The 15,401-nt window shown below is 33.8% G+C and overlaps 2 protein-coding genes across 8 annotated transcripts in view; one reads left to right on the top strand and one right to left on the bottom strand.

Annotated features, from left to right (window-relative positions):
• Window positions 1-15,401, top strand: part of CMSS1 (cms1 ribosomal small subunit homolog) — a 155,688-nt gene that overhangs the window by 17,163 nt on the left and 123,124 nt on the right. The window lies entirely within an intron of this gene.
• Window positions 1-15,401, bottom strand: part of FILIP1L (filamin A interacting protein 1 like) — a 133,776-nt gene that overhangs the window by 14,706 nt on the left and 103,669 nt on the right. For 2 of the 4 annotated variants that reach the window (XM_087894845.1, XM_087894846.1), the window contains exon 1: window positions 9,469-9,677. The exons of the other annotated variants lie outside the window; for them this stretch is intronic. The gene's annotated coding sequence lies outside the window, so the exon portion shown is untranslated. Of the gene's footprint in view, window positions 1-9,468; window positions 9,678-15,401 lie in introns of those variants that run through there. 4 annotated transcript variants of the gene reach the window in all.

Genomic DNA, 15,401 nt, shown 5'->3' with positions numbered 1-15,401 from the left:
TTTCCATGGTCATGTGGCCAGCATGTTACCTTTCCACCAAATGGTACCTATTTATCTGCTCATATTTGCATGCTTTTGAATTGCTACCTGGGGCAAGTAACGAGAGCTTACTCTGTAGTGCAGCACTCAGGTCGCAAACCCAGGCTGTCAGTTTTTCAGCTGACAAGCTCAGTGTAAATTCTCTGCAACTTAAAATATTTTATCCTGCCCTTACACTATAAATTTAATTATCCAATTCATATGTAAACTAGTTTTACAATGATTAAATGAAAGTTTCAGAATATTTTTTAAACATAGGTTGGCAACTTAAAGCAGAACCAAGTGGTTATAAGACTAAAAATTATTGAATTTGTCAACAAAAACTAAATTATTCATAGGTATTTCTGGTTATACACATTGTAGTGCAGTAGTAGTGATAAATCCTTCACCTCTGATCGATGGTTTTCTTGATGGTATATATTTATATAATATTCAGTTGCTCATGAAACTAAACTGAATGGTTGTTTATTTGGCAGGGACTAAAATTAAACATATAGAATACCTGACAACTGGGATAAGCAAGCATGAGATAGCAAACTAAAGGAAGTAGACAATTTAATAAGGAACCTGTGAAAAAAGACAAAACACACAAGAAAAACAAAAGATTTATAAAATGAGGAAATTCAAAGAAATGGGTAGAAAAATTTAAGCCTTGTGTTTTGCACAAAGCTTTTTGATGATACATCTATTTACATGCACAGCAGACATATCCACATCTCCCTTATATACAGTTGTAGACAACCATTTTCAACCTCTTTCATCCAAAGAAGAATATAATGAAATGAAAAGTAGAACTGTTGGATTTTTGCTGCTAAAACTGTAGTATTTTTGCTGGAATTAAATTGGAAGCCAAGTAACTTCTCTTTTTCTCCTAGTAAAAAGGAAGTGAAACAGTGAAAAAGGAAGCATGATGATTTTCAGCCTTTAATTGGGAAGAAATCTATCATTTCCTTTTTTCTCCAGTTGGCGGTAACTTCTGGATGTCACATTCCTTGCCTTCTAATTCTCTCCATATGATTAACCCAAGAAAGATTATGACAAATTGTGTACTCAACATACAACAGTGTTCAAATTGGTTGACTCTCTCATTTAGGTTGTATTGCATAAGTATCTCAATATATCTGTAAGTTATATTTCTAGTTCTTGTAGAAGCTAAAAAGAAACACAAATCATAACTTGAAAAGCTAAAGCTTAAATCAAACAGGTTCGGTCAAACCCTATTCTTTTCTCACTCAGCTTAGAAGTTCTTATAACATGGATGTTGAATTGTAATAAGAGATAATGCCATTCCTTAGAACAGTAGTTAGGAGAAATGATTTTGATTTAATATTTAACATTGGTATTCTATCATTGACAAAAGTGTTCAAAACTATTAGAAAAAGACTAGCCTTAGAATGTTGAATGCCAGGAAATAATACACAAGTAAAAAGCTGTAATTGAATCCCCATTCACATTTCATTTTTGTACCATTTATATAGTTGCAATATTTAGATTTCATTTATATAGTTGAAATATTTGAAGTACCCCATTTAGAAAAAATTATTCCAGCAAGGTAACAATATAAAATAGCCATCATTAAGACAAATCTAATTACAGATATGGGAAAAAATCAAAACAAGGTTCTAGATACCATACCATTACATTATACAAGTAGTTCTTGACTTAAAACAGTTCATTTAGTGACTGTTCAAAGTTACAATGGTACTGAAAAAAGTGACATGATCTTTTTTCACACTTTATGGCTGTTGCAGCATTCCCATGGTCACCTGATCAGATTTCAGACGCTTGGTAACTGACTCATATTTATGATGGTTGCAATGTTCCTGAGTCATGTGATCACCTTTTGTGACCTGACAAGCAAAGTCAATGGGAAAACCAGATTCCCTTAACATCTATGTTACTAACTTAACAACTGCAGCAATTCACTTAATAATTGAGGCAAGAAAGGTCGTAAAATGGGACAAAACTCAACAAATGTCTCACTTAGCAACAGAAATTTTGGGCTCAGTTATGGTTGCAAATCGAGGACTACCTCTATAATGGCCACTTCATTTACAAATATCTAGTGAAACAAATGGGCTTTAAAAGACATACATTCTACACCACTCAAAAAGTCACCTAAAGTCTTTCTTGAGGGAGAATATTCTATATTACTATCTTCTCTTACTCACATCATCATTTAATGTTTTTTTTTACCAAAGTAGAACAATAACTTATCTTTGTAGACTGCCCAGATCTAAGGAAACTGGCCTGCTGATATAGCGAAAGAGTTCTTTTAAATACTCAAATTTCAGGCTGATTAGCATTCTAAACCACTATTTGTACCTTTATTTGATTTGGAAAGGTAGAAAATGGTAGAAGAAACCAAAAATCCTCTTTTGGATTAATAACTATTCTTATTTGTCACATTATCTAATGAAACACGAGTTTCTGGAATATTTTAGAGGTTGCCTGAATTTATTTAGTACTGCGAAAAGCATTATATCTATTTACAATTAATGTATGCAATAAAAGGTATTTTTTAAAGCTTTCATATAATTCATGCTTCATGAATTTATAAACATGCTTCATGCATGTTTATAAACAGTTGTCCTAAACTTCTTGTTATATTACAGATTTATATAAAAATATTATATAATGATAAACTAGAATCTTCATCTTACGAGTAATACTTACTGAAATTGAATTGATGCAAACTGAATATTTATTGATTTAATTCCCCAAAAGTCACCACAAGTGAGACAAATATGGCTGTAGGATGAATGTTAACTCTCCTGTACACTTCTTTCTACAGCCTATTCTTTTTTAATCAAGCAGGGGTTTTTTTTTACAACAAAGTTCTGAAGATAGCTGAACTAAAAACAACTCTGCCAAGGAGACCCTAGGACCGTGATGGCGAACCTATGGCACGCGTGCCACAGGTGGCACGTGGAGCCATATTAGTGGGCACGCCAGCTCAGCTCTGGGGCACATGCGCACGCCGGCCAGCTGATTTTCGGGCCTTCTGGGCCCACCAGAAGTAGGGAAACAGGCTGTTTCCTGCCTCTGGAGGGCTGGTGGGGGGGGAAGGCCCGTTTTTCTTTCTTACCTGGCTCCAGATCCTCTCTGTGTATCTGGGAACGGCGAAAACAGCCTTTCCCACTCCGTTGGAGGCCCTATGGAGGCTGAAAGGGCCCATTTCCCCACTCCCGGTGGGACAGGAAGTGACGTTTTTTCCTGTCCCCAGCCTCCAGAGACTCCTAGAGAGGCTCCTACAGACTCCTAGAGAGGCTCCTACAGACTCCTAGAGAGGCTCCTACAGACTCCTAGAGAGGTACCATTACTGTACGAGTACCAATACAATGCTGCTATAGGTATCCAACTCTTTACTGGGACAGCAATAGATTACAGACAAAACTAAGGACTTCTTGGGGAGAATTTTCACTTCGACTCAAAACGGCTTGTAAATTTTGGTCTGATCCCATCCATACAGACATCAGAAACAAACTTGATCTTATTTATTGCTATAAATCATGGTTTGAGTCCTAATTGTTATTACAATATGTTAAAGATTGTTAAAAAAAGAATTTGAATGAACTGTTGAACAAAAGGGCCGTTTGATTTCCTCTTCAGCTTGCTTGGCAATTGCATATGTATGAGATTCTTCTTGTCTCCTTTTTTCCCTCTCATGCGCAAATTTATTCTAGGCCAGAAAAGCAACAAATAATTTTATTTAGAATAGTCAAAACTGGAAGTCACTTAACTTTTACATCAGCAAGGAAATTATTGGAAATTACTGTCATGCAGATGATTAGACACTAGAGATGTGGGATGGTGGTGAGAGCACAGGACTATGAGGAAAGATCTCTGAGTTCTAATTCATCTAATTTTGCCTTCTTTGTGCTAAAATTAAACTTACCACTTAACCTTTTCCATGTAATCAGAGAACAGACTGACCTCATTTTAGATATATTGTCATTCTGATTTAGTTATTTATGTTATATAACTGGTTGGCTGTAAGCTCCTGAATTGTTTAGTATTAAACATTTCTTTAGTTTTAAACTAGCCAGAAAATTCTGCTAAGGTTTTATTAGTAGGCCTGGCACTAAAGGGCTTAAAATATTTTGAACAGAATCAGTGGTCTTCATAAGTTATCCCCTGTGGTCCAATTCTATTGCTAGAGTTACAGCGATGGGAAATTTGTGGCCAACCCAAAATTATCAACTTGGTTAATTTGAGAGGACGAATTTGAACCAAGAATACCAGGTAATGCTCTGCTTTTGTTCTGGGAAAATATTCAGTTGTAATTTTGTTTTCACATTGAATATCAATAACATAGCAGCTCTTTATATTAGAACTAATATTTCAACACATATATTGTTTGTAAACTGGAAAGTTAAACTACTCCAGTCTAGCTGCATTCTTATTAAGAAGACATTTTAAAAATAGTTTAAATCTGAAAAGTTTTTGAATTTTAGTTTTATATGCAGCTGCTAAGTATTATTTCTTGATATGTGGCAAACATGTATGCAAGTTACTTAAATGGAGGGGTTAAGAAAAATCAATACAGTATTTAGTGAGCTCTGCTCTTGCTCTGCAAATGTGTCTTTTATATGAATAACTTCTGTCTTTGCTTTCAAAATATTGTATCTAAACCATAGGTTTATGACTTTTCTGATCATAATTCTTTAGAAAGCTGATTATACTTTGAAAAGGGCATTACAGTAATATACTGATTCTAAATGTACTTGCATGACCAGGCAATGAGTCTCATAGAGATCAAGGAGCATTGCTTCACTATAAATGTTCTTTGGGCAGTAACACTATATTTAGATGTTCCACTGAGTAATTTTCTGAAGTTCCTGTCAACTTTTCCTTCAAATATTAGTACACTTTACTTGATAGTGTTGATATCTTAAGCAACAATGACACTGAAGCAAAATAATACATAGTACAATAAATTGAATGTTGACACTTATCTGCTTTCCTATATTAGTTTATATTTTTAGATGAATTTGAAAATGGTTGTTTGTCAGTAGCAATAAGAATAGCACTTTGACTTATATACTGCTTCATAATGCTTTATAGCAGAGGTCCCCAAACCCTGGGCTGTGGCCTATTTGGAAGCACGAGTGGCAGGCTAGCACATTAGTATATGCATGTACAGGTCAACTTGAGCTGCACACATATGCGCATGTCCACCAGCCCACTGATCATGCAACTCAAGCTGCGCACACATGTGTATGTGTGCCAGCCTACTTCTCACATAAATTAAGCTGCACACACATACATGTGTGTACTGACCTATTTCTCACACAAGTTGAACTCCACACGTGTGCGTTCACCGGCCCACCGCTTGTGCAGCCAGGTTCCCCTGTCACCTAGCCGGGCCACTAAGCCCCAAAGGTTGGGCATCACTGCTTTACAGCATTCTCTAAGCAGTTATAGAGTCAGCATATTGTCTCCAAACAATTTGGGTCCTCGTTTTACCAACCTCAGAAGTCAGCCTACAATACTGCATTCTAACCACTGCGCCATCATAGCTCTTTCAGTAACAACTCATTGTGCTGCTCACAAGGTTTATTGATAATAAAATATTATTTTACAAGAATAGTTTCAAGAACTATACTTTATGGTCACTTTTTCTAGAAGCTCTGGCCACAGGATCAAGCTTCAGATACTGAAATGGCCATATAATAGGAGGAACTCCCCTCTTTTTTCCATTCTCTTTTCCCATGTATCTGTTTAATTTCCAAGGTCAGATAGCAGCAGTTTAAATATTTTTGTTTCAATACTACTAAATTGGTCTACTCCCCTTGAAAGTGTGCTGACTTTCCCATCTGTATTTGGAATTACTGCTAACTCTTATCAGTAGCAGATTTTCATGGGTATGGAGAACCTATAATCCCCCAGATGTTCCTAATTCCTACTCCATTGGCCATGCTGATTAGAAAATGTAATTCAATTACACCTGGAGGTCCATAGATTCCTCATGCTTATTAAAATAATAAATAGACCAAGAGATGAAAAGTTTGAGATTTGGAAAACACTAGAGAGGACATGGTAAGTGTGTAAACTAGGCCATACTTGTGAAGACACATTCTCTTAGTTCTAATTTATTTTACAAAGTTGCTTGGGTAGCGTGGAGGGAAATCATGAAAGTTATGTTTTGTTCCTTGGAGAAAAGGCAGCAGCTAAATGTAAGGGTTTTATAATTTATTTAATCAGGTTTTTATTAAAAGGAATGAGAAGTTATCCAATGACAGAGGCTGATGTAGCATCAGTATGCTGATGATACTAAAATTTACATTCCTACTTTTGTCCAATTATGTGATGCTCTGAAAATTCTGTATCAATGCCTGAAATTGGGTGAAGATGGCTCCAGCTCAACCTAAGCAAGATTGAATGGATGTTGGGGCTTGTGGTTCTGGGGAGTGTCCATCTCTTGTTCTGCATGGGGTTGCACTAATCCAGGAGAATTTATCAGGGGTCCTTATAGAAGTACATCTTCTGTTTGAGAAAAGGGAGGAGGATGTGTGGCAAGAAGGACCTTTGCACAAGTATGTACTGTATACCGCAAGTAGGATGTTCCTGGTCTGGGACATCCTACTTGCAATCACTCAAGCCACTTGGTATCACTCATAAGGATTACTACAATGTTCTGTACTGGAACTGTCTTTAGTATTGGAAGCATTGGAAGTTTCAGTTGGTGCAAAATTACACTGCATAAGCAATTACCTATGCACCTCAGTCAGCTCATATTACATCTATGTTCCATGGGTTGCATTGACTGCCAGTTTGCTTGCAGGTTCAGTTAAGAGTCCTGGTGTAACTATAAAGCTTTTCATGGCATACATTCATGGCACTTTCCCAAGATAAAACTTTATCATATTATAATTTTTTTGTGTTTGAACTAAACATCAGTTGATGCTATATGCTGTATTATGAAAGAATCAATTGCAGCATGGGCCATATTGAGCTCCTTCAATGTCACGTGCAAGGAACAATGTTATTGTTTAGTATTAAGTGATATCCAAACTTATGTAATTGGAAAAACAGTGTAGGAATGAAACCAACTGACATAATTTATCATGTTGTTATCATGTTGTAGCATTGTTCATGTTTATTTAAAAATGGAAATGTTACTCATCTCATGGATAACTTGACTTAAATTCACACAATTTACTGTAATATTAATATAATTGTAGCATTGCTATTCCTGTCCAAAATCTTTCAAGCTTCTGTCTTTCAAGCTTCTGTAAACATAGCAATCTATAAGTAAGAACTGAGTCGCAGAGTCACAAAGATTTTGTGAATGTTGAATAATTGGAAAGAGAATTACTGCAATGTAGATTATAGCATTGTGCTGTACTGTATAGAAATAATAAACAATACTTAAGCCACTAATTTGACTGGGCAAGCTAAGCATCTGTACAAATCTCTCATGGAAATCAAATACTTAAATTTATCTAATCTGTTAATATCATCTAAAATAATTTATTGATAATCAAAATAATAAAATAAGCTATGTCATATTTCTGCTGTTGTTTTAGACTATTTCCTACAATCTCCAACCAAAATATTAGCCATGATTGATTTGAAGGATTGTAGGCCTACATTTCTGTATGGCACTGAGTAGAGGAAAACCTGATTTTTAGTTTTGAAAATGAATTTGTTGGTGAAATTCTAAAATCAACTGATGAGAACCAAATAAATCTCTAGTTGATGTAGTGATTAAAGAGAGTGATTTTGAATAGAATAAATGCAATTTATCCATTAGTGCTTAAATTATATTATAATTATTTCCATTTCCTGTTTTCAAAAGTTTTTAAACCAGATGACTGGAAAAAATGTTTCTCTATCATTTGCTTTCTCAGCAAATCAATTTTTTTGAAAAGTGTTATAATTTATGTTTTATGTAGCCTGATGATCTTTGCTTCAGAGATTGTTGTTTTCTCAATCCAGTAATATCTTTGTAAATTAATAAACAGTAAAATGTTGATATATTTTAAAGTAATCCGTTAATTATGGAAAATTTGGGGGCAGCATATTTTATGTTTACAAATCCAACTAAAACATGGTGGCTACATTTAAAAAAAAGCTCCATAAAAATAACAGTCTTTTAAAATCCCAATTCCTTTGAATTAGTTTATTCTGAAAATCAATAAAGTGAGCTGCTCTAACATTTAACAAAATAGCCTGAAAGTACCAAAAGAAATGGGGTTATTTATCATTAGATTATTAGTTTAAAGTCTTAGAAACTATTGCTTTACACTTGGTTAATTCATCAGATAAAAGTGTCATCATAGTGAATGAGAACTTCACTCTGACAAGTAGATATTTAGAATATTTTATTAACAATAGATTATGCAATTTATTAATAAAAACATTTTTTGATATCTTCGAACAGTATACATATTCTTAAAGAAGTGTACATTGTAAGCATGTCCTTAATAAACTATGCAAACTGCTGTTTTATAAAATATTCTACTGATTTTCTTAAAGTAACATTGCTTACCTCCAATTACCTTCGTAGGCATAGCAATTGTTGTTATTGTAATTTGAAGAGATCTATTTTCATGTTTATATAGTTGAGAAATTTTGTATATTGTAAGATAGCTAATGAATACAGAATTGGAAGAATGATCTGAATAAATGGAAATAAAATCTTCAAATTTATTCCCACCCTCACTCTAAATAATAAGTGTTTTACATGTCTAATTTAGTTTGCTTCAGTCTTAATCTTATCATAAATATGTAATTGCTGATATAGGAAACATAATTCTGTACTGTGACTATCCTTAGTACCAGGTAGTTTACATTGATAGTTACCTTTCAACAGCATATGTTATACAGAGGAGAAAAAGCAATTTCTAAAATAAAACAACTTTCTTGAAAAACACTTCTAAGTTTAAAAAAACCTTTCCCCCCTATGAGCATATACAATTAATTTTAAAGTGAATTAAAATGGTAAAAGTAATAATTCTCTTACTGTCAATGCTATTGCCTTGATTTATAATTTACATTTTCCAAATTTAAAACTACTAAAGCTGATCAAAAGCACAATACGTCTTAATAAATACATGTTTCTACATGCCTATAACATATAACATGATGTATTCAAAAAGCTGCTACAACTTTCTTCATACTATTTACAAAGTCACTGAGTCTTCTTCCAGTTTAAAATGCTGTTATGACTCTGTCCAGCACACAGTTGGAAATTACATGTAATTCCTAGCTCTCCCTTTTTCTTAATTTAATGCTTCAGTTTTGTATTGAAATCTTTTAATGCTTAGAAGGAGAACCGGAAAGTTGTTTAGTATTATAATTGATCTCAGCATAAGTCCAAAAGTTTTGCTGTGAAAATAATATGAAGTGAACCAACTGATTTTTGAAGCAAAATGCCTATTGGCTGCTAAAAGAAACTTCTTCCCACAGTCTCCCTCTTACCTTCAGCAAATGCACTGAAGAGTTCTTGATTTAATTATTGCTCAGTAGTGTTCAGATTGTGTTTCTCTTAGGCATTAGGGATGTGAGCATTCCAGCAGTTACACGAAACAATGAGAGAGAAACTCTCTGCTTGCCCAAAGCCTATGAAGCATTACGTCATGGCAATACCTTATAAGGAACTCTATATTGTGCAGTCTCATTCTGTATTTAGTGTAGTTTAGTGATAACCAGAACTACAAATATATGTATGTGTGCATGCGTGCATGCATATTTATGCTTGTGTGTGTTTTTCTGGCTTCAAATACTTTGGACTGTGAAACATTTCATATGTCAGATTGATTTGTGACCAAAATGAATGCATTGAAAAGTTTAGACAAGTTAATTCTTATTATTAATAATAGAATAGTGAAGTGGTCGCAGAGCAATATTTTAATTTTTTTGTGTTGTTTTTTCCATAACACAACTGGATTTGTTTAATTTTTCTTTTATTTTCTGAGTTGCCGAAGTGTGTGTGTGTGGGGGGGGGGGGAACACCCAAGCTTAGCTGGCCTCCTCTGAGAAAAGTATGAACATCAAGCCTTTTTTCCTTGTGTTTTATTTCCTGATGATGTAACTAGAAAACAATTCTTCAAGTATGATGGGAAGGCCAGATGAGAAACAGGGGTGTGTTGTGTGTAAAAGTGCATGTACTTTTTCCTTTTAAACCCATTTTTAAACTTTCTCTCATTTAGTATATTTAGAATGGTTAATTAGTTGGTATTAATAAAGTTTTAATAAGGTTTTACAGATAATATTCATTTGATCTACATACAGGAAAAAACGCAGAATAGGTTTCAATTTACAGAAGAATGTCTTCATTAGATTTTATACTGAATTTTCTATTGCTTTACAAATGGAGGAAGTGTGTAAGAAAACGATTGCAGAAAATTCATTGAAAGAATTATCTGATTAAATTTTATGCATATTAATGAAAATTTAAAATAGTATTAAAAATTTTAAAAACTCTATGTACTATACTACATACTATTTTGTAATATGCTAAATGGATAGGTCTGAATCATTGAAATTCAGTCTTTTACAATGCCCAACATTTATTAAAAATGGGTTGTAATAGATTAAACTGAATTTACTTCCCAATAAAATGAATTTAGGATTGCAGTCATGGTTGGTTATCTACATGTGTTTTTATGCTTGCAAAACATTGTAAATAGTATGGTAAGTATTAAGAGATTAATGCTGTGTCATACGGACTAAAGCTTGACTTTCTAAAGATGGTTCATGTTATAAAAATACGAGTAATTCAGTTTAATCTACATGTCTTCTGTGTAGTCATTAAAAAAAAGTGTTTGATAAGTATACTTTAAAATGCCCTGTTTCATAATATTCTGGAAGCAGGGTCTGGAACTGGCAGCTTCTTCCAAGTGAGTTTGTCTATGAATCAGATTGTTACTCTCTTGCCTCCACTTTTGAAAAATAGATTCAAACAGGATTCAATGTTTTTACTTGTGGTGTTATAGCAATAGAATTCTGCCCCCTGCCCCCAGCCCTATTAATTTTGACTTGTTCTTGATTTTAGGCATCTGGAAGAAGAGAAAGAATTTTATTAATAGTTTTGCCTCATTTATAATGCTCTTCTATTTAATATTTATTGAAGTATTTAATTATGTATTATGTAATTATTTGGGGATAAAAGTTTGAAAATTTCCTAGTGGAAAAGCAAGGTAAAATTTTAAAAAATAAATTATAATGATACATTATTATAACACTAGCTTTCTCATACTATCTGTCCTTCCCCATTTCCAATATGTTGTGTATATATTGATATAAAGAATGATTAAGGTTGCGAAGAAAGGATGGGCTACAAAGATACAAATGTGAAAAAGTGAGGAATTATGAAACTTGTAATTTGCAAAGAATTGGCCATGGAAAATGTCCTCTAGATAGGAGGAACTATTTCAGAGAATGTTCACTCTGATGGTAGTGCTTCACATACAAAAGGAATTGGAAAGCTCAAATTTGTTCTTCTTGGCTGTTGATATACAGGTAAAATGTTTTGCATGATTTCTAATCTGAATACAGATTATAATGCATACTGGAAACACTTTCTTATGTTTACCATTATTGATACACTGAGTACTTTGCATTTCAGTTTAAATGCAATCATCAGAGATTACTGTTTGCAGCTGGCTGACAGAGCAAATATTACATAATGCTTTAAGAAAGGAAATGAAGTGCATGTCTCATTAATACTGAAAGAAAGTTTTGAGTAGAAGTTTTTAGAAATAAAAACTTCAGTTGGGTATTCATGTGGTGCATCTGGACTAACTACAAAAACACAAATTCTATGCTGACATTTGTTTTTGCATTAGAAAAACTAAGATAAAATGTTGTACTAATTGTTTTTTCCTATTCAATGTGCATTGTTTATTCAATGTGTATTATGTCACATTGCGTTCCATATTAACACCAGAAGCTTCCACGCTGCCATATTATTTACTGAATAATTACATTATTTACTTATTTTTCATTTTTTAAATTGAATTTTCAACTTTCTGTTTTCAAAGTGGCCATATTCAGATTCAGCCTGAAAAGACAAAACCCAGATAAACAGGCAAAGGCAAGGTAGAAAAAGGGCAGATGGGATTTCCCTGTGGCACTATAAAAGAAAATAATATTCAGTCTCTTGTAGCTCTTGCTAATAGGAGTTTTGTTTATAGACCCTACTTCTTTAGGAATGTAATCTTTAGGGAACACCATGTTCATACTTTATGAGCTGGGAATATCTATTTATCAGAAAAGATAACAAATTGCTTTCATTTATTTGGAATGATAAGGCTTGACATGAAGATTCTAAGTTCCAAGCACCATGATGTCTAGATACTCAACTTCAAACACATGAATGTCCCTGCTTTGTCCATCTTTTCAATTAGCTAAGAGTCTTTTAATTTACAAAGAGTGAATGAGAGATAGATGTTGCAAAACAAATACTATTTTTAGTTACTTCTGTATTTCCCATAATATTTCTGAGCTTCATTTTAATCCCAATAAAGAAGATGGTGGTTGCAGCCATTACTTTATTTGGAAATTTCTGGACCTACTCAGGAAAAAAGAAAAAGTACAGAGGTATGAAATATAATTAGGGGGGAAAGAAAAGTTACAGACAACATGGATATAAGGAGTAGAAAAGAAATGAAGAACATTTTGCCTGAGCTAAAAACACCTGTGATATACGTATGTTATCTGTCTTTTTCTGTTCTTTTGGAGCATGTTAGGGCTAAATTTGTGTTATGTATGCTTTGTGTGAGTGCGCCTTTCACTGAACATCACCAGTTTGACTCTTTTTAGCTGGAAAATGGGCATTTGACTGCTGATGACTTCCAAGACAGCCATTGATGAATGGAAGCTATTTTTATAGCCTTCATGACAGGTTCTTAAACTTTGAAATGTGTGTCCTGATCTAAAAACTTTTGTGATCTCTTCTCTAATCAGATATATAGACTTCCAATGAGTTCTTTTAAAGTGGGATAGACTATATTTTATATCTTATGCTTATTATTCATTACCAAACAGTTGGCTACTATTATTACTATTATTTTTTTTAAAAAAAGAGCCACACAGATATATAACTAGCCAAGATCAAAGCCAAGATATCTCAAGGATGATTTTCCTGAATTTGTTGTCAAGAGTGCCTCACAGTGAACAATATCAGAAAAGCCATAATAATATAAACAGAATTTATTTATGTTTAAAGTCCATAAAAAGGCAATAGCATATCTCTATTGTATCATGCCAGAACACTGCTTCCTTGTGTCTGAGTAAACTTGACTTGAAGGTAATTTTGCTATTAAAATCCACCCAATTTATTTGTCACACATATTTATGTGAAAAAATGCCATCTGTCATAATTTGAATATTTATTTATTATTTATTAATTCAATTTGTATGCTGCCCCTCTCCGAAGACTCAGGGCGGCTCACAATGCATTTAAAATCATTATAAAAACATTTAAAAATTAAAAACATTAAAAACATTAAAACTCATTCACACCATTCATGGCCGGATCTCGCCAGATCGCAAAAGCAAGATTAACGGCCCCAGGCCTGCCGGAAGAGCCAGGTCTTCACTGCTTTTCGGAAGGCTAATAGGGTGGGGATGGTCCGGACCTCAGGAGGTAACTGGTTCCAGAGAGCTGGGGCAGCCACAGAGAAGGCCCTTCCCTGCGGGCCCGCAAGCCGGCATTGTTTAGCTGACGGGACCCGGAGGAGACCAACTCTGTGGGATCTTACCGGTCATTGGGAGTTATGCGGTAGAAGGCGGTCTCAAAGATACCCTGGCCCTGAGCCATGTAGGGCTTTAAAGGAATAATTAGAAAACAAGGCAAAATCCAGGAATCAAAAATAAAATCTTGTAAATTAGATTACTTGCTATGATCCAGATCAGGAGAATAGCCAAGCATTAAGTTCAGAACTATAAATAATAGCAAAACATGGTAGAATTTTATTCTATTACTTATAGTAAAAGATCCAAATAATGTGTTTATTTATATAGAAATAAGTCAAACAAAATGCCATTAATCTAACTTTGTCAAAACTCTTTGAGGTCCTGTCTGGCTATAAACTGGTTACCACTGGTATTTATTAGTAGTGAGAATTATCATTGGACTTTGTCTTTAGGACAACGAATACTGAAGGCAGTTATGACTTTTTCTTCTTATATCAGTCATACTATTTTAGGTAAGTGTGAATCAATCTCTTCTTTCATTCCCATACATCCCACATCTATTACATTTATGTTTATAATCACTTGTTTAAATAAATAGTTTTATCTATATTTTCATGATTATTTTTAACCAGTGCTCAGAATCAGAACAGCGCTGGAAGGACTAAGATTCATGTGTCTCTTCCCTTATCATTACTTCTCATAAACAGACTCACTGGATTATTATGAGTATAAAACAAGAAAACGGAGATGGAAAGGCAGGACATAAACTGAAATAATATGCAGAGTTCAGCAGGAGATGACAAATATAATGTCTTTCTATTTGCTAGAATATAGCAAATAATGTGCCGTATCATGGCTGTGTCCCATTTTATTTTTTTATGTGTCAGAAATATTGTATAATAAATGTTTCTTGGTATGCAGGACTTCATTTATATCTGTTTATGTGAACTCATCTTTAAAAATGCTTCATTTTCCTTTAAATCAGGCTTAAATTACAGCATACTAATACTGTGAAAAAAATAAAGCTTTACAAAGTACCGGTTTTGGTACTCTTACAGGAATAAGCCCCCTTGTTTTATTTGAGTGCTGAGGGCAACATTTTTATGTTATGGTGTCAGTTTTTATGACGCTATCATAAAATATTCTTTCTGTAAAAAAAAATTCTAAAGCAACTTGATTGGAAGCATCCACTTCTATTTCCTGTTTTAGCAATACATTTGATTTTAATATTTTAGATAATATTACCTAATGCTACATTGAACTGTGGGACTTTTTCAGCTCTGTAGCATCAATTTCATCATTGGCAATGGTTCTCAAATATTTTTGGCAGAAGACTTTTGGCTACCTATGTTTCTACAACTGAGATTGTAATAGAGTTCAGAACCATCTGTCAATAATTTGGCTGTTCAACTACTTTGTTTCCATGAATTAAGGGTAGGTAGATAAATGCAGTTTTGTCTGTTAGCTAATACAAAAGAGTTAAAAAAAAGTGGGATCTTACAAATAAACTGTAAGAGGAAAGGCACTATTTTAGCTGCTGACTCCATCTAAACAATTCCTGTCTCCATAGAAACTAATCATAGTTTTTAAAATATTGTTGTACTTGTAAATATTATGGCAGGATAGAATACCACAGAATCAGAGAAACTAGAGCTAAAGCCTGATTAGGTCATTGCGAGCCTTGCGTGCCAACACAAAGTTGCTCTTTTTTT

This window comes from Pantherophis guttatus, chromosome 5, assembly GCF_059756535.1.
Source record: "Pantherophis guttatus breed Tessera chromosome 5, ASM5975653v1, whole genome shotgun sequence".
Classification (NCBI taxonomy): Eukaryota; Metazoa; Chordata; class Lepidosauria; order Squamata; family Colubridae; genus Pantherophis; species Pantherophis guttatus.
The sequence above is the reverse complement of the archived record's forward strand: the minus strand, read 5'-3'. Positions and strand labels throughout refer to the sequence as shown.